This window comes from Loxodonta africana, chromosome 27 (assembly GCF_030014295.1).
Source record: "Loxodonta africana isolate mLoxAfr1 chromosome 27, mLoxAfr1.hap2, whole genome shotgun sequence".
NCBI lineage: Eukaryota > Metazoa > Chordata > Mammalia > Proboscidea > Elephantidae > Loxodonta > Loxodonta africana.
Genome location: NC_087368.1, coordinates 14,060,486 through 14,086,421, shown reverse-complemented (window position 1 = coordinate 14,086,421; position 25,936 = coordinate 14,060,486). Strand labels below are relative to the sequence as shown.

The window sequence follows — 25,936 nt, the reverse complement described above, 5'->3', positions numbered from 1 at the left end:
AAAGAGCTATGATATTAGTTTAGTTTCCCATGCTGGCTAAATATAGGAGGGCCATTCCATTTTAAAAAAAACTCCAAGAGATTCTCCGTTCTGTTTACTGGGATTTTGTGAAGCTCTGTCATTATTATTATTTTTTTTAATAAGGCATCGGGATGCTGTTGTTGCACAGAGTTTTTCTATGGAATGATCTGTAATGCAGTGGAGCTTCACTCAGTTTTTAACTCAATTAGTGAGGTCCCCACAGAACGCTCTCCTAACAACAGCCATCTTTTTCTAAAGTGACTTTATTTGTGACACCAAAAATATGGAAGCCCAATGTGTGAGCCTTCAAACTAGCTTCTGTCCTGCTCTGATGCTTCAAAAAATATATTTCACACCATCCAAATGGGAGGAATGTTTTTCGCTTTGTAAACTTGTAGCTCTATCTATTGGGTAAAATAAGGACAGATTTCACTGATATTTAACTAGCATGAATACTGTGGATTTTAAACTAGAAAAAAATTGTTTTTCCTTTATGGGTGTCATCATTATAAACAGAGGCAACAGGAAACAAAGAGATGCTTACTTGAGGATATGAATTTGTATAAAGGACATCTAGGCCCTTATTCATTTTCTGTTTCTCAGTCTACTTGCCTCACATACGTAACTTGGCCCCACCTCTCTGCCCCTTGATAACTTAGCTCCAGCCACAACTATCTTCTTAACTTTTCCTCAAATACTCCAAGCCCACTCGTCGCAGGAACACACTACTCTCTCTCTGGATGGGATCTTCTGCCCCCATGTACACACAGGGCCCTCTCTCCCTCATTGAACAGGTCTTTGCTTAAAGGAGGCCTTGTCAGAGAGGACTTCCCTGGTCAAATGATCCAAAGAAGCATTTCCTCCAGCAACTGGTGCTCTCTAACCAAGCCTTTCTCAACCAGGGTTCCGTGAGAGAATTTCACTAGAGAAAACCATGTCAGTGACTTTTTCATACCTCCCAAGGATGGTACATAGCTAACATCCTTCTAGTTGCGTACAAGAAGTTAATTCATTGTATGTAACAGGTGCTTTAGGGCATTAGTGTTTAATTCTCCCATGGAACTGATAGAAAAGGGCTGCTGTAAATGGTTATTCCACTGGATTTTTCTTCTGAGCTCTTATCAACATTTCATGAATTATTTTTTTGTCTCTAGAATGTAAGCATATGGACCTTGATTTTGTTCCCTGCTTATCCTCCATGCCTAGAACTGGTGTATAGTAAGAAAAACAAATCCACTGCAGTCCAGTCCATTTCAACCTATAGTGACCCTATAGGACAGAGTAGAACTGCCCCATACAGTTTCCAAGGAGCACCTGGTGGATTCCAACTGCTGACCTTTTGCTTAGCTACCATAGCTCTTAACCACTGTGCAACCAGGGTTTTCCTGGTATAGCGTAGACACTCAAAAAATATTTGTTGAATAAACTCCACAGCAGCAATTTGTTATAACTTTTTAAAAGCTTTTCCATTTTTAAAACAATTCATGTTAAAACTTCTATATGCACAAATATGTATATTATGGATTTCCTGAGTGGTATGATAAGACAGAAAATGTTAAAAGAATTGGAAAAGCTAAAAATATTTGTCCAGATACTAATAAAAGAATGCTTTCGTCATCCAAACGTAAATGACCAACTGCTCAATCAGGATGAGAGATAGGGGAGGGGTTAATAATTTGAGGATGTTTTCTACAACCCTTAACAACAGAAAATAGAGCGGGCTTTCATTCCAGACAGGATCAGAAATGGACTCTAGAGATTGCTGTGGGTGAGCCACTCAGTAAGAATTAAAAACATAATTAAATTCTGCATCCTCATGAGACAGAGGAAAACCAAGAAACCTGTTTCATGCACTCTAGATTTTTAAAAAGGAAAATATGATCAATGTAGGCCCCACTTAGGAGATAATTGAAAGGAAGTACTTTAAAAAGTCAATAACCCACAAGAAAATCCTATATACTTTTTCCCCTGCTGTCCATGAAAAGTTTGTACCAAGAAATAAAAATAACAAGCATTTTGGGGTAGAAGCTAAAAAGAGAACTGGTAAAGTTAAAGCCATATAAATTACTAGAGAAAAAATAGGGCATTTTCCCCAGACTGGCAAGAGAGCTTATGTGAACAGGATAAAGACACCCAATAAACTATAAATGAGGAGAATAATAACTACACCAGAAAGACTTCGAAAAGCACCTTGCAAGTATCTTAGAAACCAATAAAAGGAGATTGTTTCAACATGTACATGGGAGGAAGTCACTCAAAGAATAAGTGGGATCTTTGATCCTCGTAAAGGATTTGGTCAAGAATGGAAAAGGGGACATCTTACAGGCTGAATTGTTTGATCCCAATGGAAAGAATTAATGGAGACTTCCTTTCCCATGATGTCCCCAAAGATGGACTAGTTGGAATTAGTTGACTGCGTGCTACTCAAGATACTTTACCAGGCTGGACAAAATCAATGTGGGCAAAATGTCAGGACAGAGAAATGGAGAATCTGCTGACTCAGATGGCTGGCTTATATCTACAAATGTGTAGCTGTAACCCCATGCATAGAGGGAGTTCAGAGGAGACCTGAAGAATCATGGTCAGAAGAGTCTTACTTTAACACCAGGCAAAGTTACAGAGCCTATAACAGCGATTAAAAAATCACTGGATATTTAAATAAAAATCATCTTTGGGAAGAAAGACAATGTGAATTTTAAAAGTAAAAGCATGCTTGATTTGCTGGTTTCAGGAGACATGCGCTGGTCACTAAACAAATGAGAACTGATGAGTATCTTCTGGGCTAGTATATTTCTTTCCAATTGACTTTAACTGGGCTCTCCATGATGGCAACAGGGGTACAGACCACAGAATACTGCACAATCAATAGACAGCAACGTGCCCTCCTCTGAATGAAGTCCAAAGAGTAGGAATCCTGAGGGATCATATTAAACATACACCTACTTCTTAACTCCTGTAGTAAAGAAATTCTTAAGTGTTTGCTAAGTAGATTACTTTCAAAATTTGACATGCTTCAAATTCCCTCATCATATATACTGTCTTGCTGTTTGATTAGGCAGGATAAGAATTACCTATCACCATATCGTATTTTTGCTTATCTCTTATGACCTTACTATTACTTGTGCATTTATTAACCTGTTAAAGTCACAGGTTTAAAATGAACCAAAAGCCCAGCACACAGTAAGCATTCAATAAATGTTTACTGTTTAAAATGATTTAATAAATAAATAAAACTTCAGAAAACCAATCAATAGATTCCAGGCTGTCCACTCTCCCCTCCCAATGCCAATGTTCTTTCATTTTGTACTGGGCTCGCTTCTGGAATTTCATCAGCTATCTCCAGCTGTATCAGCAACAGCCCTCTGGCAAAAAGTTCCTGCTAATAAGGGTGTAAAAACCATAGTCTTTATAGATTCTTATAGCTATTTATGGGAGTTCCTGGGTGGCACAAACAGTTAAGCGCTGGACTATTAGGTGCAGAGGTTGGCAGTTTGAACCCACCCAGAGGTGTCTCAGAAGACAGGCATAGTGATCTGTATCTGAAAGTTCACAGTCTTGGAAGCCCTGTGGAGCACAGATCTACTCTAACACACATGGGTCACCATAGTTGGAGTCAACTCGGGGACAACTGTTTGTTAGCTTACCTAAAAATATTAAGGTTAATGAATAGTAATCCCATTCATTCACTCACACATGCCCCAGCTTTGAGGAAGCGCTCCTTGGGTATGGTAATTTAGTCGTGATAAGTGTGTAAGGTTTGGGATGCAGCAGTCACCCATAGCTGAGGCACGGACAGATAAAACATGGCATAAAACAGAGAAAGGGAAAAAAGAGTGAGAGAGACAGAGACTGTGGTTTAAGGCAGATGTTACAAGACAGACGCCTATAGGGTGAGACAGGCGAAGCGAACAAATGAAACAGGCAGCGATAAGACAGTAAGAAAAGTTGGGGACTGTGGTATTACTAAATTGCAGCCCATTTTTGCAACATGAGAATGCAAGATCTGCCGTATCTCGTGATTTTTTTTTTTATTAACTTTTATTGAGCTTCAAGTGAACGTTTACAAATCAAGTCAGACTGTCACACATAAGTTTATATACACCTTACTCCGTACTCCCACTTGCTCTCCCCCTAACGAGTCAGCCCTTCCATTGTGATTTTTTTTAGAGATCTAGTAATCTGGATTTGTATGAGAACTTACCCATTTTTAAAAAAGAAATCTCTGTGGGCCAAGCAAAACACATCTACAAATCAGATACGAGCCACAGCTACAACCCTTAGCTAAAAGGGTCAATTCCCCAGCCTAAAATCTCTCAAACTCCTTCCCAGAACTGTGTCATACGACCACTGCTAGGTGCAGGGGAGGCTGGGAAATTAAGCTGTTTTTTTTGGTTGTTTGCTTTAAGCTGAGTGCATCGTTGTAGTAAACCTGGGTTAAATTGTTGTAGTAAAACCTGGATTCAGCTACTAAGCAAGGAGACCACAGACCCAAAGGAGGGAATATGCCCCAGGCTTTGAGGCTTTTCTTTGAATACTTCTCAGCAACCTCCTTTCTCCCTGCTCTTGAATGTTCCCTGGAGGTCCCTAGATCAAGCAACTAGCCTGAGTATAATGTGACTTCTACTGTTTTATTATACAACTGCATTCAATTAAAGGACTGCAATCACTGTGCTAAACGGGGCCATTATCAATATAGTGTGTGTCTGGGGAAAGCAGACAAATGAGAAAGGAAATATATACTAGAAATACCAGGTGCAAGAACTTAAAACCTGAATCCCTGCTTTTGCTGGGGCTTTCAATACGTGACAGACGTACTTCTCCTGTCACTGTCCCAGTCTCAAGAGAAGCAAATGTCTGAGGAGTCATTAGATTTAAATTACTTAGGAAAATGTCTCTGAAGTCAAAAGGTGTATGAACCAAGTACACATTTCTCGTTTTCACGTCAGTGACCGTCTTATCCAAGAGTTACATGTACCAACTTTAAAATGTGAAAGAGAAGGCAATAATCGACTAGTAATGATGCAACATCAGTGGGTGTGGGGTTGATCAAGCCCTCTGGACTGCCATAATATTTTCTGATTTTAGATTCTCTGGGCTTTGCCTTAAACAACATAGGAGCAAAACATCTAGTTGAGACACTGAGCAGAGTATCAGTTTCAGGTTTTCTGTAGTCTTTTTTTTTTTTTTTTTTGAACATTTTCTTGTGGTTTGAGTAAAATTTTACAGAGCGAATTAGTTTCCCATTCATCAATTTATACACATTATTTTCGTGACAGAAATTGCAATCCCCTCAATCCCCAGTTCCTTCCTGGGTTCCCATTAGCCCGTCTTTCCTGTCCCTTCCTGCCTTCTGAATTTTGTTCTGGGGAAAATGCTGCCCCTTTGGTCTTGTGTGGTTGATTGTTCTGAGGAGCAGGTTCCTCAAGGGTGTTATTCACTTTAGGGGCCGGTCTTTTGTTTGGCGGAAAGGTGATCTCCAGGAGTGGGTTCAGTTCCAGGTTTGAAGAGTATCTAAGGGCCATAGTTTCAGGGGTTCCACCAGTCTCTATCAGACCGGTAAATCTGGTCTTTTTTATGAATTTGAATTTTGTTCTAGAGTTTTCTCCCACTCTGTCCAGGACCTTCTATTATGATCCCAATCAGAGTGGTTGGTAGTGGTAGCCAGACACCATCTAGTTCTCCTGGTCTCAGGCTAGTGGAAACTTTGGTTCGTGTGGTCCATTAGTCCTTTTGACTAATTGTTGCCTTGAATCTTTGATTTTCTTCACTCTTCTTTGCTCCAGACAGAAAGAGAGCAATAGCTCTATCTTAGATGGCCACTCACAAGCTTTTAAGACCCCAGTTGCTACTCACCAAAGTAGGACGTAGGACCTTGTCTTTATGGGCTATGTTCTGCCCATTGACCTAGATGTCCCCTGAAACTATGGTCCTAAGCCCTCAAGCCCCATGACTCAGTCCCTTAAGGAGTTTGGTTATGGCTAAAAGTCTCCATAACTTTGCCCCCTGTGTGCTCTACTGTAGACGTTGATACGTTGGCAGCACTTGCATTTATGTGTGCGCTCATGGGTGTCCTCCCACACCTGGTCAGCTCACACACCTACCTATGGATCCACTCTGAAATTACTGTTTGTGGTTAAGTTATTGCAGAATCGTGTATGTAATAGTATTTACCTGCCAGTGCCTTCCTTTGCCTTGGGCGTGTGTTGCTGACCTCCCCCTTATTGTGTATTGCCTTTCCCTTTATCCAAGTTAATACGTGTCTACTATTTACTTTGTGATTTTCCTTCCCTCCCGCTCCCATCCCTGGTAACCATCAAAGAATGTTTCTTTCTGTGTGTAAACCTTTTCTTGACTTTTTATGGTACTGATCTCACATAATATGTGTCTTTTTGTGATTGACTTATTTCACTCAGCATAGTGTCCTCTAGATTCATCCATGTTGTGAGATATTTTGAGGATTCATTGTTATCCTTTAACGTTGCGTACTGTTCCATTGTGTGTATGTATCATGGTTTAATTATCCCTTCAGCCCATGATGGGCACTTAGGTTGTTTTTTCTGTAGTCTTAAGAGACCTGGATTTGCTCTTGATTTCTACCTAGAATTTACTATCTTCAGATTTTATGAAGATCATGTTGTACATAACCTCATTTTCCATTTACTGGGAAGAAAGAAAAATCATTTGCTTCCATTTTTACTTTTTACTCATTTCTCGGCGTTTTTGTGGAGCTCTCCCCCACACTCCCCCACCAATGATGAAGTCTTCTTTAATTAACATCTCTAGTCATCAGGATTTTCTAGAGCTAATGATGCCTGGGATCCCTGGTGGTGCAGTGGTTAAGAGCTCAGCTGCTAACCAATATGTCGGCAGTTTGCAGCCACCAGCTGCTCCTTGAAAACCCTACGGGGAAGTTCTACTCTGTCCTGTAGGGTCACTATGAGTCAGAATGGACTCGATGGCAATGGGTTTGTTTTTTTTGGTGGGGGGTTAATAATGCCTGAGGAGCCTGTCAATAGCAACACAAATCCACATATAAACATTAAATCCCTGTTACTGGAGTTGTTTACTCTGGGCCTTGCTGGCCAGCTCTTCGTGTTCCTTCATCTATTTGCATCGAAGTGGGCTCCCAGCTTTTGTAGACTCAATATTTGTGTTTCAATCAAGCCAAGTCTCTTTGGAGTTCATCCTTCTTTACTCTTCCACTGAGAAATGTCAAGGCCCTGCCCTTTCCTGTAGTTTTAGGGAATGTCTTGTCCTCATCCTCGTATTCCAAAGCAGGAATCAAATGAGAATTACTGTTTCCCTGTCAATCTAGCAGTTTCACTTCTATTACATTAGCCTTCAGCAACCCATGCTAAGTCTCGTGAGTCAAATCTTAACTTAGGTTTTAAAACTATATTTCAAAATATGAAATACCCTTCTGTCTTAGTTGGGGATTGCTTTGGACTATATATATGAGAAATCCAGTTGCAGTGGCTTATCCAAAATTTTTTAAAACCTTCTCAAAAAGTCCAGAGGCAGGCTGGGGCAGCAGCTGTGCAAAGTCATTGCTGCAGGATTGGTTGCCGGGAAAGCAGCTCTGGGATGGAGAATGCACGTGGGAGTTTACTGAGGAGCGCTCTTGGGATCAATCCCTATGGGATAATGGAAGGAAGCAGGATTGGACAGAGAACAAGTTGGGCTGTGGTGCCGCCACAAGAGGACCTCAGCCAATCACGTGAGATCTGAAGCTGTGATGGTTTTTTAGAATTTTTCTGAGTTGGGGCAAGGGAACAGGCCTTTATACTCCCTCAAAAGCCAGTCACTGGACATGGGTTCCCCACTAGGAAGGAGGCATGACCTTCGGAGAGGTGCCATCTTCAGCTGAGGGTAATTCCCAGAGAAGGCTTATAGCTGAAGGCTATCAGCTAACCACACTCCCAGCAGTGGGGGGTAACAGACTCCAGTCCTGAAGGGGATCTCAGTAGAGAAGGTCAGTGCCCACCACAGTCGTCATATCCTAGGCTCCTTCTACCTTTCTGAGCTGCCACTCTTAGCATTTGGCTTTCACGCTCACGGTTGATTCATGCTCTCAAGATGACTATTCCACCCCCTGCCTTATTTCTGCACTTAAGGCAGAAATAAGAAGGATGCAACAAGGAAGAAGAGGTAATGCCTATATTAAAAAAAGAATGATTTCCCAGAGATGTCCACCAATCTTCTGTTTACATCTCACTGGCCACAACTTGTCACATGGCTATTTCTAGATGCAAGAGCTGATGGGAAATGTATGTTTTAGCCAGACACATTACTGCCTCGATGAAAGCCGGAATTCAAAGTTTTGATTTTCAAGAAAAAGAGGAGAATGGAGATTGGAATTAGCAACTACCAGTACTCCCACACCATCTGATTTTCAAAACTAGTTAACTCTCTTTGACAAGAAGTTGGCAATTCTCTATAAACCACAAGGATTTATTCCATAATTTCTTCCCAGAAGCCACTTCTCTATCTTGATCACACACTAGTTGTACTACTTCCTTCTGTGGCCACTGCAGGTTAGGATTCCTTTTCTAGTTGTCATGATTATCTCAAAAGAGTAAACGTTAAACTTCTTTCTTACTGATTCATCATTTCTCTCTTTTTCTCTCTCTCACACACAGGCACAGATACATGAGGTTTTACTCTTCCTATGTTTTTGAGAGTAGAATGATAGTAACAAAGTGCCCTCATTTTATCCAGTCTAAAATCATCATTGTATCTTTGTCAGTGTGGGATCAAACTAAAGTGCATCTAGAGATAAAAGAGGAACCATTGGCAAAATGGGTACACAGAGGATAGAGGTATAGCAAATCCAAGGGAGGGCATCCAGCCAAAGTAGAATGGACAAGAAAAAGGTTGCCAGGTTTGACAAATAAAAACACAGGACACCTAGTTAAATTTTAATTTCAGACAACTGACAAATAAATTTAGTATAAATATATCCCAAATATTGTATGGGACACACTGATACTAAATATTTATTTGTTGTTTATCTGAAACTAAAATTTAACTGGTTACCCTGTGTTTTATCTGGCAACCCTGACCAGGAGGAATAGTGTCCACACCATCACAGAGCTCAATACTGCTACTGAGCCCACTTTGACTTCACCTACTCCCCTGGAGCTTTCCCATAAACGTCTAGCCTGAGAACTACTGTCCAGTATGTTTGGAGACTCATCAAGACAGCTAAAGCTGAAGCATTCTTTCCAAAAACTTACTTTTTTTTTTTTTATTATTTCCTAGAACACGGACCCCCTCGGGCATGAAGATGAGATTCAAATGGGTCTCTGAATCCACTGAAATTGTGCCCTTATATTGTTTTCGTTTATTTATATGCATTCACTCATTCATCCTTTCATTTAGTCATTTGACAAACATTTATGGCTCCTTACTGTATTCAAGGCACTAAACAAGGTCCAGAGATAACAGTCAAATAACACAGAGTCCCTTCATTCAAGATGCCCCTGTTATATGTGACATAACCTACTCTCGGGTGTAGTTAATGGTGGTGTGCCAGGGACCCTTGGTGAATCCTGCAGACATGGCTGGAGGCTTTCCTGGCAACTTGCCATGGTATAAGTCTGTCATTTGTGAGCACACGGACCCTGAAAACTTGTTAGGAGCACACAGTGCTTCAAAGGGTAGGCCACGCCATTGCATTGAGTACTGAAGGGAGCTTGAAGTGAGGGATAGTCTGCTATCTTGCATTATTAGATCATGTGACTCTTTCCACGCTGGCTACTGTGTAGCATTTACTCTAAGAGGACAGGAGCCCAAATGGGAAGCAAAGAATTGTAATTGGAGGTTTTCACTGTCAAGCACTGTGAATGAACAAGAAAGACACTTAAGGGAGAGAAGTATTTTGAAGGTATTTTTCCACAAGACTTGATCATAGACAAACTTCTTAACCTGCCCCTCCAAAGACACGGTTTGGAGAGGGAGTCTGCTGGTTTCTAATCTCTACCCTATGAAACAGCTGAACAGTTTAAGGAAAGAAACCTCACAGGCAGAGATGCTGGGAAAACAGTGCTAGTTATTCTTGAGATTAAGGGCTTTGCTGAAATACTCTCACGACTAATGTCTAACTCTATCATTGACTTTGGACTGGCAAAGAAAAGGGCTAATATCAACCTTCCTTTTTCAGACGTCCTCCCTAAGAACTGAGAATGCAGAACTACCCACTTCTCCTCAGCCTATAGAAAGAAGGGAGCAGATCTTGAACGTGTATTCTACTCCTATGGGATGTTGTTATCTTTTATTTTGAAGTTTCTGGTGATTAGATTTGAGAGAGAGAAAGAGAAGATAGATTCAAAGATCCCAGATTTATCTGAAAAACACAGCCCATAGCCAGAATGCTCCTTGGAAGCAAGGATGGTGAGACCTGTCTCACATGCCTGGAACATATTATCAGGAGGTTCCAGTCCTGGTGGATTTGACAGGCTTGTAAGGCATACTACAGAAAAGCTTCACCCTTAGGTATGGGCCAAGGGCTCCCCTTCTCAGGATCTATGCCTCAAGGAACCTATGCTTTGGAGGGCTTCCTTAAAATTTTCTATCTTCCTCTTGTAGGTGGGGCAGTACCATTTGGGCAGGATGCCCAGAGCCCAGGCAGGGATCTACATGGACCTTGTTGACTGTTTTGTGCTTTGCGGCACTCCCTAATTCTCTACCTCATGGGTAGGGTTCACCAGATGCCCCAAGAAACTCTGGCCCATATATCCATGGGGTTGTCCCAGAGCTTCTGGGCTAGGCCCTGGATCTAGAATGGCAGTCTGGTGAGCAGATTACTCCTGATGGCAAAAGCAGTACTTCTTGTGAAGGATCACGTGAGATTGGTACACCAGAATGGTGTTCACACATAGATTTTAGATAACTTAAATTCTTTATATAAACAGGGTCTGCACGCCCCATGTGTGACTTTGTTAAAGAATTTGAACTTTATCCCACCAGTAACAGATAGATCAAACTACATTACTCAAAATATAAGATACAGCCATTTCATCTATATCTCTCATTTATACATAAGAAACTAAAGCCTAGAGAGGTCAAGTGACTTGTCCAAAATCACACAGATGATCAGGGAAAGAACTCCAGGTTGACTGATAACTTTACCAACCCATTCACTTTGTGGGCCAGCAGACGTGTCCAGGAAGGCAAAGTTACCTTGACCAACGGTGTATACGTAAGACAGGGATAGGACCAGCAAGATCTCCTGACCTCCTAGGTCAGTGGTCTCTTTTCTCTACCTTCCTACTTAGGCATGTAACCTTCCTCACCACTCCTTCCCTCAGTCCTTTCCAATGGAAATTCTAGGCCTACTCACACCAAAATGTGAGTTTCAGACAGCCAGTTATCACCTAAAATTGAGTTTCTAAATCGGTGTTCCGGAGGTGTCAAATTCATTGGCTGTAACGTGCCTTCACCCCAGACTTCAGTAGCTTGTCATTTATGGATTAAAGAAACTACTTTCCACCATTTCCCACCACTGCTAAAGTTCTTCATGCATCACATTTGGCTCTGAATCAAGTTTATGGAATTGGTAGAGTAACTTGGAGTATTTCTAACGCATTATCTACACTGGGATTAGTTTTCTTAAGCATATGGCCGTTAAAGAGTATCTGGCACATTGGAGGTGCTCACTAAATATTTCTTGAACAAATGAATGCTTGTGTTAATCATTGAAATTTTTTCAAATTTTAAAATTAAGGTAAAATTTACATATTTTTTTTTTACCCTTGTAGGTGTATAGTTCTGAGAGTTTTGACAAATGTTTACAGTCATGTAACCGCCACCACAATCAAAATACAGAACAGGTCCATCATCCCAAATGTTCCCCCAAGCCACCAATTTGTATTTTGCCCCTAAAGGTTTGCCTTTTTAAGAATACCAAATAAATGGACTCATACAGGATGCAGCCTTGTTGAGTCTGGCTTATTTCACTTAGCTTAACGTTTTTGAGGTTCATCTATGTTGATGCATGTATTAGTAGCTCATTCCTGTATTCTTTGGTATGTTGTACCATAATTTGTTTATCTATTTCTCAGCTGAAGCACATTTGGGCTGTTTCCAGAATTTACTATACACTGATTTTTTTTTAATAACTTTTATTAAGCTTCAAGTGAACGTTTACAAATCCAATCAGTCTGTCACATATAAGTTTACATACATCTCACTCCCTACTCCCACTTGCTCTCCCCCTCTTGAGTCAGCCCTTTCAGTCTCTCCTTTCGTGACAATTTTGCCTGCTTCCCTCTCTCTCTATCCTCCCATCCCCCCTCCAGACAAGAGTTGCCAACACAATCTCAACTGTCCACCTGATATAATTAGCTCACTCTTCATCAGCGTCTCTCTCCCACCCGCTGACCAGTCCCTTTCATTTCTGATGAGTTGTCTTCGGGGATGGTTCCTGTCCTGTGCCAACAGAAGGTCTGGGGAGCATGGCTGCCGGGATTCCTCCAGTCTCAGTCAGATCATTAAGTTTGGTCTTTTTATGAGAATTTGGGGTCTGTATCCCACTGATCTCCTGCTCCCTCAGGGGTCCTCTGCTGTGCTCCCTGTCAGGGCAGTCATCGATTGTGGCCGGGCACCAACTAGTTCTTCTGGTCTCAGGATGATGTAGGTCTCTGGTTCACGTGGCCCTTTCTGTCTCTTGGGCTCTTAGTTGTCGTGTGGCCTTGGTGTTCTTCATTTTCCTTTGCTCCAGGTGGGTTGAGACCAATTGCTGCATCTTAGATGGCCGCTTGTTAGCATTTAAGACCCCAGACGCCACATTTCAAAGTGGGATGCAGAATGATTTCATAATAGAATTATTTTGCCAATTGACTTAGAAGTCCCTGCAAACCATGTTCCCCAGACCCCCGCGCTTGCTCCGCTGACCTTTGAAGCATTCATTTTATCCCGGAAACTTCTCTGCTTTTGGTCCAGTCCAATTGAGGTGACCTTCCATGTATTGAGTGTTGTCTTTCCCTTCACCTAAAGCAGTTCTTATCTACTGATTAATCAATAAAAAACCCTCTCCCACCCTCCCTCCCTCCCCGCCTCATAACCACAAAAGTATGTGTTCTTCTCAGGTTTACTATTTCTCAAGATCTTATAATAGTGGTCTTATACAATATTTGTCCTTTTGCCTCTGACTAATTTCGCTCAGCATAATGCCTTCCAGGTTCCTCCATGTTATGAAATGTTTCAGAGATTCGTCACTGTTCTTTATCGATGTATAGTATTCCATTGTGTGAATATACCACAATTTATTTACCCATTCATCCGTTGATGGACACCTTGGTTGCTTCCAACTTTTTGCTATTGTAAACAGAGCTGCAATAAACTAGGGTGTGCATATATCTGTTTGTATGAAGGCTCTTGTATCTCTAAGGTATATTCCGAGGAGTGGGATTTCTGGGTTGTATGGTAGTTCTATTTCTAACTGTTTAAGATAACGCCAGATAGATTTCCAAAGTGGTTGTACCATTTTACATTCCCACCAGCAGTGTATGAGAGTTCCAATCTCTCCGCAGCCTCTCCAACATTTATTATTTTGTGTTTTTTGGATTAATGCCAGCCTTGCTGGTGTGAGATGGAATCTCATCGTGGTTTTAATTTGCATTTCTCTAATGGCTAATGATCGAGAGCATTTTCTCATGTATCTGTTGGCTGCCTGAATATCTTCTTTAGTGAAATGTGTGTTCATATCCTTTGCCCACTTCTTGATTGGGTTGTTTGTCTTTTTGTGGTTGAGTTTTGACAGAATCATGTAGATTTTAGAGATCAGGCGCTGGTCGGAGATGTCATAGCTGAAAATTCTTTCCCAGTCTGTAGGTGGTCTTTTTACTCTTTTGGAGAAGTCTTTAGATGAGCATAGGTGTTTGATTTTTAGGAGCTCCCAGTTATCGGGTTTCTCTTCATCATTTTTGGTAATGTTTTGTATTCTGTTTATACCTTGTATTAGGGCTCCTAGGGTTGTCCCAATTTTTTCTTCCATGATCTTTATCGTTTTAGTCTTTATGTTTAGGTCTTTGATCCACTTGGAGTTAGTTTTTGTGCATGGTGTGAGGTATGGGTCCTGTTTCATTTTTTTGCAAATGGATATCCAGTTATGCCAGCACCATTTGTTAAAAAGGCTATCTTTTCCCCAGTTAATTGACACTAGTCCTTTGTCAAATATCAGCTGCTCATACGTGGATGGATCTATGTCTGGGTTCTCAATTCTGTTCCATTGGTCTATGTGTCTGTTGTTGTACCAATACCAGGCTGTTTTGACTACTGTGGCTGTATAATAGGTTCTGAAGGCAGGTAAGGTGAGGCCTCCCACTTTCTTCTTCTTTTTCAGTAGTGCTTTGCTTATCCGGGGCTTCTTTCCCTTCCATATGAAATTGGTGATTTGTTTCTCTATCCCCTTAAAATATGACATTGGAATTTGGATCGGAAGTGCGTTAAATGTATAGATGGCTTTTGGTAGAATAGACATTTTTACTATGTTAAGTCTTCCTATCCATGAGCAGGGTATGTTTTTCCACTTAAGCATGTCCTTTTGAATTTCTTGTAGTAGAGCTTTGTAGTTTTCTTTCTATAGGTCTTTTACATCCTTGGTAAGATTTATTCTTAAGTATCTTATCTTCTTGGGGGCTACTGTGAATGGTATTGATTTGGTTATTTCTTCTTCGGTGTTCTTTTTGTTGATGTAGAGGAATCCAAGTGATTTTTGTATGTTTATTTTATAACCTGAGACTCTGCCAAACTCTTCTATTAGTTTCAGTAGTTTTCTGGAGGATTCCTTAGGGTTTTCTGTGTATATAATCATGTCATCTGCAAATAGTGATAACTTTACTTCTTCCTTGCCAATCCGGATACCTTTTATTTCTTTGTCTAGCCTAATTGCCCTGGCTAGGACTTCCAGCACGATGTTGAATAAGAGCGGTGATAAGGGGCATCCTTGTCTGGTTCCCGTTCTCAAGGGAAATGCTTTCAGGTTCTCTCCATTTAGAGTGATATTGGCTGTTGGCTTTGCATAGATGCCCTTTATTATGTTGAGGAATTTTCCTTCAACTCCTATTTTGGTAAGAGTTTTTATCATGAATGGGTGTTGGACTTTGTCAAATGCCTTTTCTGCATCAATTGATAAGATCATGTGTTTTTTGTCTTTTGTTTTGTTTATGTGATGGATTACATTAATGGTTTTTCTGATATTAAACCAGCCTTGCATACCTGGTATAAATCCCACTTGATCAGGGTGAATTATTTTTTTGATGTGTTGTTGGATTCTATTGGCTAGAATTTTGTTGAGGATTTTTGCATCAATGTTCATGAGGGATATAGGTCTATAATTTTCTTTTTTTGTAATATCTTTACCTGGTTTTGGTATCAGGGAGATGGTGGCTTCATAGAATGAGTTGGGTAGTATTCCGTCATTTTCTATGCTTTGGAATACCTTTAGTAGTAGTGGTGTTAACTCTTCTCTGAAAGTTTGGTAGAACTCTGCAGTGAAGCCGTCCGGGCCAGGGCTTTTTTTTTGTTGGGAGTTTTTTGATTACCGTTTCAATCTCTTTTTTTGTTATGGGTCTATTTAGTTGTTCTACTTCTGAATGTGTTAGTTTAGGTAGGTAGTGTTTTTCCAGGAATTCATCCATTTCTTCTAGGTTTGCAAATTTGTTAGAGTACAATTTTTCATAATAATCTGAAATGATTCTTTTAATTTCATTTGGTTCTGTTGTGATGTGGTCCTTCTCGTTTCTTATTCGGGTTATTTGTTTCCTTTCCTGTATTTCTTTAGTCAGTCTAGCCAATGGTTTATCAATTTTGTTAATTTTTTCAGAGAACCAGCTTTTGGCTTTGTTAATTCTTTCAATTGTTTTTCTGTTCTCTAATTCATTTAGTTCAGCTCTAATTTTTATTATTTGTTTTCTTCTGGTGCCTGATGGATTCTTTTGTTGCTCACTTTCTATTTGTTCAAGTTGTAGGGACAGTTCTCTGATTTTGGCTCTTCTTTTTGTATGTGTGCATTTATTGATATAAATTGGCCTCTGAGCACTGCTTTTGCTGTGTCCCAGAGGTTTTGATGGGAAGTATTTTCATTCTCGTTGCTTTCTATGAATTTCCGTATTCCCTCCTTGATGTCTTCTATAACCCAGTCTTTTTTCAGGAGGGTATTGTTCATTTTCCAAGTATTTGATTTCTTTTCCCTAGTTTTTCTGGTATTGATCTCTAGTTTTATTGCCTTGTGGTCTGAGAAGATGCTTTGTAATATTTCGATGTTTTGGACTCTGCAAAGGTTTGTTTTATGACCTAATATGTGGTCTATTCTAGGGAATGTTCCATGTGCGCTAGAAAAAAAAGTATATTTTGCAGCAGTTGGGTGGAGAGTTCTGTATAAGTCAATGAGGTCAAGTTGGTTGATTGTTGTAATTAGATCTTCCGTGTCTCTGTTGAGCTTCTTACTGGATGTCCTGTCCTTCTCCGAAAGTGGTGTGTTGAAGTCTCCTACTATAATTGTGGAGGTATCTATCTCGCTTTTCAATTCTGTTAAGATTTGATTTATGTATCTTGCAGCCCTGTCATTGGGTGCATAAATATTTAATATGGTTATATCTTCCTGGTCAATTGTCCCTTTTATCATTATGTAGTGTCCTTCTTTATCCTTTGTGGTGGATTTAAGTCTAAAGTCTATTTTGTCGGAAATTAATATTGCTACTCCTCTTCTTTTTTGCTTATTGTTTGCTTGATATACTTTTTTTCCATCCTTTGAGTTTTAGTTTGTTTGTGTCTCTAAGTCTAAGGTGTGTCTCTTGTAGGCAGCATATAGATGGATCGTGTTTCTTTATCCAGTCTGTGACTCTCTGTCTCTTTATTGGTGCATTTAGTCCATTTACATTCAGGGTAATTATAGATAAATAAGTTTTTAGTGCTGTCATTTTGATGCCTTTTTATGTGTGTTGTTGACAATTCCATTTTTCCACATACTTTTTTGTGCTGAGGCGTTTTTCTTAATAAATTGTGAGATCCTCATTTTCATAGTGCTTGACTTTATGTTAGTTGAGTCGTTACGTTTTTCTTGGTTTTTATCTTGAGTTATAGAGTTGTTATACCTTTTTGTGGTTACCTTATTATTTACCCCTATTTTTCTAAGTAAAAACCTAACTTGTATTGTTCTATATCGCCTTGTATCACTCTCCATATGGCAGTTCAACGCCTCCTGTATTTAGTCCCTCTTTTTGATTATTGTGATCTTTTACCTATTGACTTCCATGGTTCCCTGTTATGTGTATTTTTTTTTAATTAATCTTAATTTGTTTGTTTTTGTGATTTCCCTATTTGAGTTGATATCAGGACGATCTGTTTTGTGACCTTGTGTTGTGCTGATATCTGATATTATTGGTTCTCTGACCAAACAATATCCTTTAGTATTTCTTGTAGCTTTGGTTTGGTTTTTGCAAATTCTCTAAACTTGTGTTTGTCTGTAAATATCTTAATTTCGCCTTCATATTTCAGAGAGAGTTTTGCTGGATATATGATCCTTGGCTGGCAGTTTTTCTCCTTCAGTGTTCTGTATATGTCGTCCCATTCCCTTCTTGCCTTCATGGTTTCTGCTGAGTAGTCAGAACATATTCTTATTGATTCTCCCTTGAAGGAAACCTTTCTTTTCTCCCTGGCTGCTTTTAAAATTTTCTGTTTATCTTTGGTTTTGGTGAGTTTGATGATAATATGTCTTGGTGATTTTCTTTTTGGATCAATCTTAAATGGGGTTCGATGAGCATCTTGGATAGATATCCTTTCGTCTTTCATGATGTCAGGGAAGTTTTGTGTCAGGAGTTCTTCAACTATTTTCTCTGTGTTTTCTGTCCCCCCTCCCTGTTCTGGGACTCCAATCACCCGCAGATTATCCTTCTTGATAGAGTCCCACATAATTCTTAGGGTTTCTTCATTTTTTTTAATTCTTTTATCTGATTTTTTTTCAGCTATGTTAGTGTTGATTCCCTGGTCATCCAGATGTCCCAGTCTGCATTCTAATTGCTCGAGTCTGCTCCTCTGACTTCCTAGTGCGTTGTCTAATTCTGTAATTTTATTGTTAATCTTTTGGATTTCTACATGTTGTCTCTCTATGGATTCTTGCAACTTATTAATTTTTCCACTATGTTCTTGAATAATCTTTTTGAGTTCTTCAACAGTTTTATCGGTGTGTTCCTTGGCTTTTTCTGCAGTTATCCTAATTTCATTTGTGATGTCTTGAAGCATTCTGTAAATTAGTTTTTTATATTCTGTATCTGATAATTCCAAGATTGTATCTTCATTTGGGACAGATTTTGATTCATTTGTTTGGGGGTTGGAGAAGCTGTCATGGTCTGCTTCTTTAAGTGGTTTGATATGGATTGTTGTCTCCGAGCCATCACTGGGAAACTAGTTTTTCCAAAAAATCCGCTAAAAAAAAATGCAGTCAGATCCCTATCAGAGTTCTCCCTCTGGCTCAGGCTATTCACATGTTAATGAAGCCGCCTGGGGAGGGTGGGGGAGCGAACAGAGAGATAGGAGAGTAGCACCTCAGAATATAGCCAGAGTTGCTTGTCTTGCTTGGAATGACTATTATATCTGAGATTCCCGCGGGCGTGTCGCCTATGTGTGCTGGCTGTGTGGAGATTCCCCCGGGGGGTCTGGTCCACTGGAGTCATGGTCAGATCCTCCGCTTCCAGCCCCACGCCCAGCGTCAAGGCTCCCCTACTGGGACAGTGCACTTTCGACTCCAAAATCAGTCGCTGCCTCCTGGGGACTTCTCGTCCCTCCAGCCGCGTGGCCGTGCCGCCTCCGAGAACCAGTTGGGCCTCCTCCCGGGGTTAGTTCAGATGGGTGGAGCGGCTCCCCGTGCTTGTGCCATGACCGAGTGTCCCAGCTGGGACGCTGTTCTCCCCGCTCCAATACCAGTCGCTGCCTCCCAGGGACTTCTCCTACCAGCTGAGTCCCACGCCGCCCGCGTGACCCGGCTGGTCCCCTTCCCGGGGTTAGTTCAGGGGGGTGGAGCAACTCTCCGTATTTATGCTGTACCTTCGTCCAGTCCAAATCCCTGCGGGACGGTTCCCCGGCTCGGACGCTGCTCTTCCTGCTCCAAGACCAGTCACTGCCTCCCAGGGACTTCTCCTACTGGCCGCGTCCCACGCCGCCCGTGGAACCGGCTGGTCACCCTCCCGGGGTTAGTTCAGGGGGGTGGAGCAGCTCTCTGTGCTTGTGCCGTAGCTGACTGGTGCGCTGGCTCCAGGCTCTGGAAACAATCGCTGCTTCCCCGTATTAGTTCGTTCTCTGTCTCTAAATCTGTGTTTGTTGTTCAGGGTTCGTAGATTGTTATGTATGTGATCGATTCACTTGTTTTTCCGTGTATTTGTTGTAAGAGGGATCCAAGGTAGCGTCTGCCTAGTCCGCCATCTTGGCTCCGCCCCCCCACACTGATTTTTTTAACTTTCATTTTGAAAAAATTTCAAACCTACCACGTATTAACATTTTGCCACATTTGCTTTATTTCTCCATGCACATATAAATATAAAATAGAAGCATTTTATTTCTAATCCATTTTCTTCTTTTTTTATTGCGGCAAATATATATGTAACAAATATGCATTAAATTTTAATTTCAAATATACTTTTTGTCATGTTTAAAGAACATTCAGCATCTATTCAAACCTTTAGCTTATGTTATTTCCCTGTTTGCATGGTCTGGTAGAGCTGATAAAGATCTTAAAATTAAGACAAAGTGTAAGTGTAACTGTCTGGTAGCAAAGTAAGAGTTATAACACAAAGCATAAACATAAATGCCAAGCAGCTCAGTGGTGTTAGACCTATTAGAGTCTGAGTCTGGACCCTCATCCTGGATCTGCTTTGCAAACGCGGTGGACATTAGTCCTTCTTCTCGCCAACTTGCATCGTGTGACTATGCTGCCCTGACACTGGCATTATATACCACAGTATGAGACCTGTCCCATTTTCCCAATCTCCTTTGCAGCTAGGGCACAGTCACATGACCTTGGCTCCACCAATTAGATGCTTTGCAGGTGAATTTGGTTTGGAAGAGAGAGAGTAAGGTGAAGAGATGCATGCCTTTTTCTGGGGCATCCATTTTCTGGGGAGGATGGCAGTGAAGGCTGTTGTCTTCTCTGGACAATGAGGGGTGTTAAGTTCTAGTACCCAGGCCTCAGCGTTACCAATATGATCTGTGATGACGGTGCTCAGTAGCAACATTGGCTAAAGAAGGAACAGCTGTTACAGCAAATAAAACAGTACTATTCAGCAGAAAGGAGCCCTGGTGGTGCAATGGTGAAGCATTTGGCTGTTAACCAAAAGGTCCATGGTTTGAACCCACCAGCTACTCCATAGGAGAAAGATGTGGTAGTCTGCTTCCATAACGATCTATACCCTTGGTGACATCTCCGATCAGCAACTGGTCTCTAAAATCTACATGTTACTGCAAAAACTCAACAACAAAAAGACAGATAACCCAATTAAAAAATGGGCAAAGGATATGAACAGACACTTCCCTGAAGAAGACATTCAGGTAGCTAAAAGACACTTGAGGAAATGCTCACGTTCATTAGCCATTAGAGAAACCCAAATCAAAACTACAATGAGATTCCATCTCACTCTAACAAGGCTGGCATTAATCCAAAAAACACAGAATAATAAATGTTGGAGAGGTTCTGGAGAGGCTGGAACACTTAGACACTGCTGGTAGGAATGTAAAATGGTACAACCACTTTGGAAATCGATATGACGCTTCCTCAAAAAGCTAGAAATAGGAGATAGGGCCAAGAAGATGGAATAGCCAGACAGTTCCTGTGATCCCTCTTACAACAAATACCAAAAAAAAACAAGTGAAACGATTATATTTATGACAAGCTAGGAGCCCTGAATATCAAAGGCAAAGTTAGAAGACGGACTGAGTGGCAGGGGGAGGAAGAGACGGTTCAGAGGCGGAAAGGAGTTACTGGACCTGAATCGCAGGGAGCCCTCAGGCAACATACCTGGAGCGGCGGCGGTGGGCTGGTAGTAGCATTCTGCCACAGTTTCCTCAGGGAGAAGCAGCCACCCGCAACAGCCTACTCACAGGAACAAGAGAACAATAGCTCTTTTGGCAAAAGCTAACTACTTGCATACATTTTACCGTGCCCCCCACTCCCAAGCCAGCGTCCATGGCTGTTGATTTCCCTGGGCCTTAGATAGGCCCTGCTGAGTGCCTGGAGTCAACCTCCAGACCTTGGAGCAGGAATAAACTCACAGTTGGACGAAAAGATAATTTGCCAGTTCCACTAACTGGCAGAGCTCAGGACAGAAGCAGCTCCTGTTCAGGCATAAACGGTCCATGGACTTTGAATATCTTTCCCCCTGCATGGACCTGTGAGGGCCTATTCCAGGCGAATAGGCCCTTGATGGCAGACTGCAACCATTTCAGCTGTGTGGCGGAGAGGTGGGTGTTTGATATTTGACACCACTTTGCCTATTAAACAGGGTCCTCACCTACTCACAGAAGGGGTAAAAGGACTGGTAGCTCTGCTCAGGTCCCCCAGCCACCCGCGACAGGGGTCCAAGGATAATGGGTACCTCCCAGTCCTTACAACAAAAAGCATTGGGTGCCCATGGTCCATCTGCAGAACCCACCCACCTGTACGCTCTAGGGAACTGGGACGCACTTTCCTCACAGACACGTGGGGGATGTTTCTCAGCCTCCAGATACCAGTACCTACAGCAATCACCCCTGCCCTTCTAAGACTGTAGGACAGAGCCTGTACCACACACTTGATGATCAGCTACCTGGACACCTGAGCTGAATCCACACAAGAAAAGTGAATGGACTCCTAGACTGATATATCTGATAACAACTCTAGCCATCTGGTGACAGGACGTCAGAGCTTCAAAGGCAAGAATAGTCAAGGTAGCTCACTCAAGCAACCCATTTGGGCATACTAAAACAAAACAAACTGAGAAGCTAGGCTACAGGAAGCAAAAATTCTTGTGAGTGGGTCACTAGGGGCAATAGTGAGTGGTGCCACTCCCATTTCCATCCCTTGATTCCTGGACCCATGAACCCTGACTATGGGAGATAAAACACCATATACTCGATGCTGGTTTAGAGCATGCACAACCTCTAGGTGAACACTGCCTCAATCCTGCAAGGTATTGCCACCCAGCTGGCACTGTAATTGTGTCTTTAGGAGTCCATTCCATCATTCTTTCAAACCAGCTGCTGCAGGATGATGGGGAACATGGTAAGACCAGTGAATTCCATGAGCATGGGCCCACAGCTGCATTTCACTTGCGTGAAGGGAGTCCCTTGATTGAAGGAAATGCGTGTGGGATACAATGATGGTGGATAAAGCATTCTCTAAGTGCAAGGGTGATAGTTTTGGCAGAAGCATTGCATGCAGGGAAGGCAAATCCATATTCAGAGTAAATGTCTATTCCCATAAGAACAAATGTTGCCCTTTCCATGATGGAAGTGGTCCAGTGTAATCAGCTTGCCACCAGGTTGCTGGATGATCACTTTGAGGGATGGGGCCATATCGGGGACTCAGTGTTGGTCTCTGCTGCTGGCAGATCAGGCATTTAGAGGTGGCTATTGCCAAGTCGACCTTGATGAGTAGAAGTCCACGTTTCTGGGCCCATGCATAACCTCCATCTGTGCCATCATGGCCACTTTGTTCATGAGCAATGATGGGAGTACCTAGGAAAAAGTTTGAGTGGTTTCCCCAGAACACGTTATCCTATCCGCTTCACTGTTAATGTCTTTGTCTGCTGAGGTCACTCTTTAGTGAGCATTCACATGAGACACAAATATCTTCACTTCTTTGGCCCATTCAAAGAGGTCTATCCACATAGCTCTCCTCCCCCTAAGTCCTTGTCTCCGGTTTCCCAATCATGTTCCTTCCAAGTCCTTGACAATCCAGCTAAACCACCAGCCACAGCTCATGGGTCAGTATACATACAATCGCACATCTGGCCATTTCTTCTTCCAAGCAAAGTGAATAACCAGGTGCACTGCCCCAAGTTCTGCCCCTTAGGAGGATTTCCCTTCCCCACTGTCCTTCAGGGAGGTCCCAGCAAAGGGCTGTAGTGCTGCCACTCTCCGTTTTCAACTAGTGCCTGCATATTGCGCAGAACCATCTGTAAACAAGGCACGAGTTTTCTCACCTTCAGTCACCTGATCATAAGGAGCTCCCCATGAGGCCATAGGTGCAGACTGGGAGACGAAAGGTATGTGACAGGAGTGGAGACCATGGGCATTGGGGCATTTCCTCATGCAACTTACTTGGGCCTTCAGGTCCTGTTGCGGCCCGATCTTGTATATTACCACTTCAATTAATAATGATGGAGAGCTGCTGGGCACATCCAATTTTACAACTCTGTGGGTCAGACAACATCCAGTTCATAATGGGCAGCTCAGGCCACATCGTGACTCGGCGGCCCATGGTTAAGCGTTCAGTCTCTGCTAAGGCCCAGTAACAAGCCAAAAGCTATTTCTCAAAAGGAGAGTAGTTAAATGAAGAGAATGGCAGGGATTTACTCCAAAATCCTACAGATCTGCACAGTGATTCACCAAGAGGGGCCTGTCCTTCAAAACAAGGATGAAGAAAAAGGCATAGGCTCGATTAATGGCTGCATGCCAGGTACCAGGAGATGTGTTAATTTGCAGTTCACTCCTCCAAGGAAACTCCTCTTCCAACTGATTGGCTGCTCACATCAGATCAAAAAATGGAGACTGATTACACAATTTCTGCCAAACCCCTGAGAATCATGGCCTAACCGAATTGACACATAACATTAACCATCAGAGTGGTGATGAAAATGTTCTGAAGTAGATACTGACGATGGTTGAATAAGATTGTAAAAGCACACAAAGCCACTATACTACACATTTTAAAACTCTTAAAACATTTTATGACAAACCTACCTGTTAAAATAGTATAAACTATAAAGTATAGAGTGATCTGGAAAATTACAACAAAACCAAAAAAATTCCCACTCAGGTGAGTTGAAAAAAAGGTATGTTTCTGGAGCCGACATTCCCTAGCTGTGAATGAGGGGTGGCTGTGGAGGACTTGCAGCAAATGACTCAACCTCTGGTGACCGAGGCAGAGCTGGAGATGGAGGACCTGGTGCTCTATAGAGTTTTGATGCTGAGCAGGAACAGGATTGACATCAGCAGGTGGTCTGGGAGCCATTACTGGAGGTGGCACAGGATTGAAATCCAGCCCTCCAGCTCACTGTCCATCCGATGTTGGTGATGAAATATTTCGTTCACTATGGAGCTCCAGCATTAGTGCAAGAGAGGACCTACAGCAGCAGGTGTTCTGGGACCTGGTTATGAAAATGAACCACGTGGTCCCTGTCCCCAGGAGCCACAAGCTTTAGGGTAGACACGAAGATGGATAAAATAATGAAACCAAATACATGCAAAGAAAAGAGCATATTTTATAGAGAAAATAAAGTAGGGTGCTGTGAGATAAGGCTGGTATGTGGTCCAAAAGGCCTCACTAAGGTGACATTTAAGTGCAACCAGAATGACAAGAGGGACCAACCCTGCATGTGTCTGGGGACAGAGTGCCAGGGAGAAGACACAGCTGGTACAGAGACTGGGAGACAGACGTGAGTTTTTCCAGAGAGAGAGTTGAAATGCAGCCAGTATGGCTGGAGGGCAAGGAGGAGGAGAGGAGGCAGGGAGGAGGAGAACAGGTCCAGGACCCGTGACCTGGTAGGCTGGAGGAGTTATCTCCTGCTCTGTGATAACAATACCCCCAAAACTAATGACTCACAACACAACACAGCACACAATCTCCGTGGGCCAGGAACCCAGGCATGGCTTACCTGGTGACTGCCCCAAGTTCTCAGGAGCTTCTGGTTGTGGTCTCAACTGAGTCTTGACTGGGGAGGATCTGCTCCCTACTCATTTCCATGTTATAAGCAGGACTCTGTGAGTTGTTGGTCTGGGGGGCCTCACTTCCTCTCTGTCTGTTGATCAGGACCCTCCCTCAGGTCTTTGTCACATGAGTCTCTCCATGAGCAGGTCATACATCACAGCTGCTTCCCGGGAGGAGAGAGAGAAATAAATGACAGAGAGAGTGATGACTGAGAGAGAGACAGAGAGAGAAGGAATAAAAGAGAGCCAGGAAACATCGCCCCCAAATAGGGTCATCATCAGTTGAAATCGACTCAGTGCCACCTAACAAAAACATTCTTGAGAAGCGAGTCCCTGAGTCCAAACCACACTGAGGGTGTGTCCAATCCAAAGTGAGGCAAGGTGGTCGCACAGGATGTGGAGACCAGGAGGTAGGATTGTTGGGAGCCACCGTCCAGGTTGTCTACCACCTAGCCTGAGATGAGGCACTGGGTCAGATTCTATATAATGGGAGTTCCTGAAGGGATTCACGCAGAGGGTGACAATGTCTGACGTTCACTTAATTCCAACCCCATCCTAGTGCAGATTGGGAAATGAGACCAAGAGTGGAAGTGACTTTCCCAAGCTCACACCACCAGGGCCCAGCCCTCTTTGGAGATGTACTCCATGCTGCTTCCCACCCCTGCTTGAAAATCTTCCATCTCTGAGCTTGTGCATTCGCTACGTGGGCAGATTACCCAATACGCAAGGTAAGCACGGTGAACACATCTTTGATGTGGCAAAACCCATGAGAAGTTGTTCACTACAGATTAGGAAGTAAGTACAAGTAGACCTGTGCTTACCTTGCTTACAGGGTCATCTGTCCCCCGTCACGGACTGTATATTTGAAAAGAGGCTTTGATTCTGTAGGGAAGAACTGTGGGTTGGGGACAGACAGAAGCCGGCCATACCTAGAAGCAGAGTACTAGATGTGGTGAAAAATATGAAAAGGTGAAAATGTTCATTACAGATGATCTGGTAAGCAGGTAAGCCCTATGCT

At 42.3% G+C, this 25,936-nt stretch overlaps 1 long non-coding RNA gene across 2 annotated transcripts in view; it reads right to left on the bottom strand.

Annotated features, from left to right (window-relative positions):
* Positions 1-19,524: 19,524 nt before the first annotated feature.
* Positions 19,525-25,936, bottom strand: part of LOC111749237 (uncharacterized) — a 530,861-nt gene continuing 524,449 nt past the window's right edge. The window contains exons 10-12 of one of the 2 annotated variants that reach the window (XR_010319559.1): positions 24,867-25,079; positions 21,029-21,103; positions 19,525-20,481 (exon numbers count right to left, since the gene is read on the bottom strand). This is a non-coding gene — a long non-coding RNA (uncharacterized LOC111749237). Of the gene's footprint in view, positions 25,080-25,936 lie in introns of both variants that reach the window. The other variant, XR_010319557.1, reaches the window with a different exon arrangement.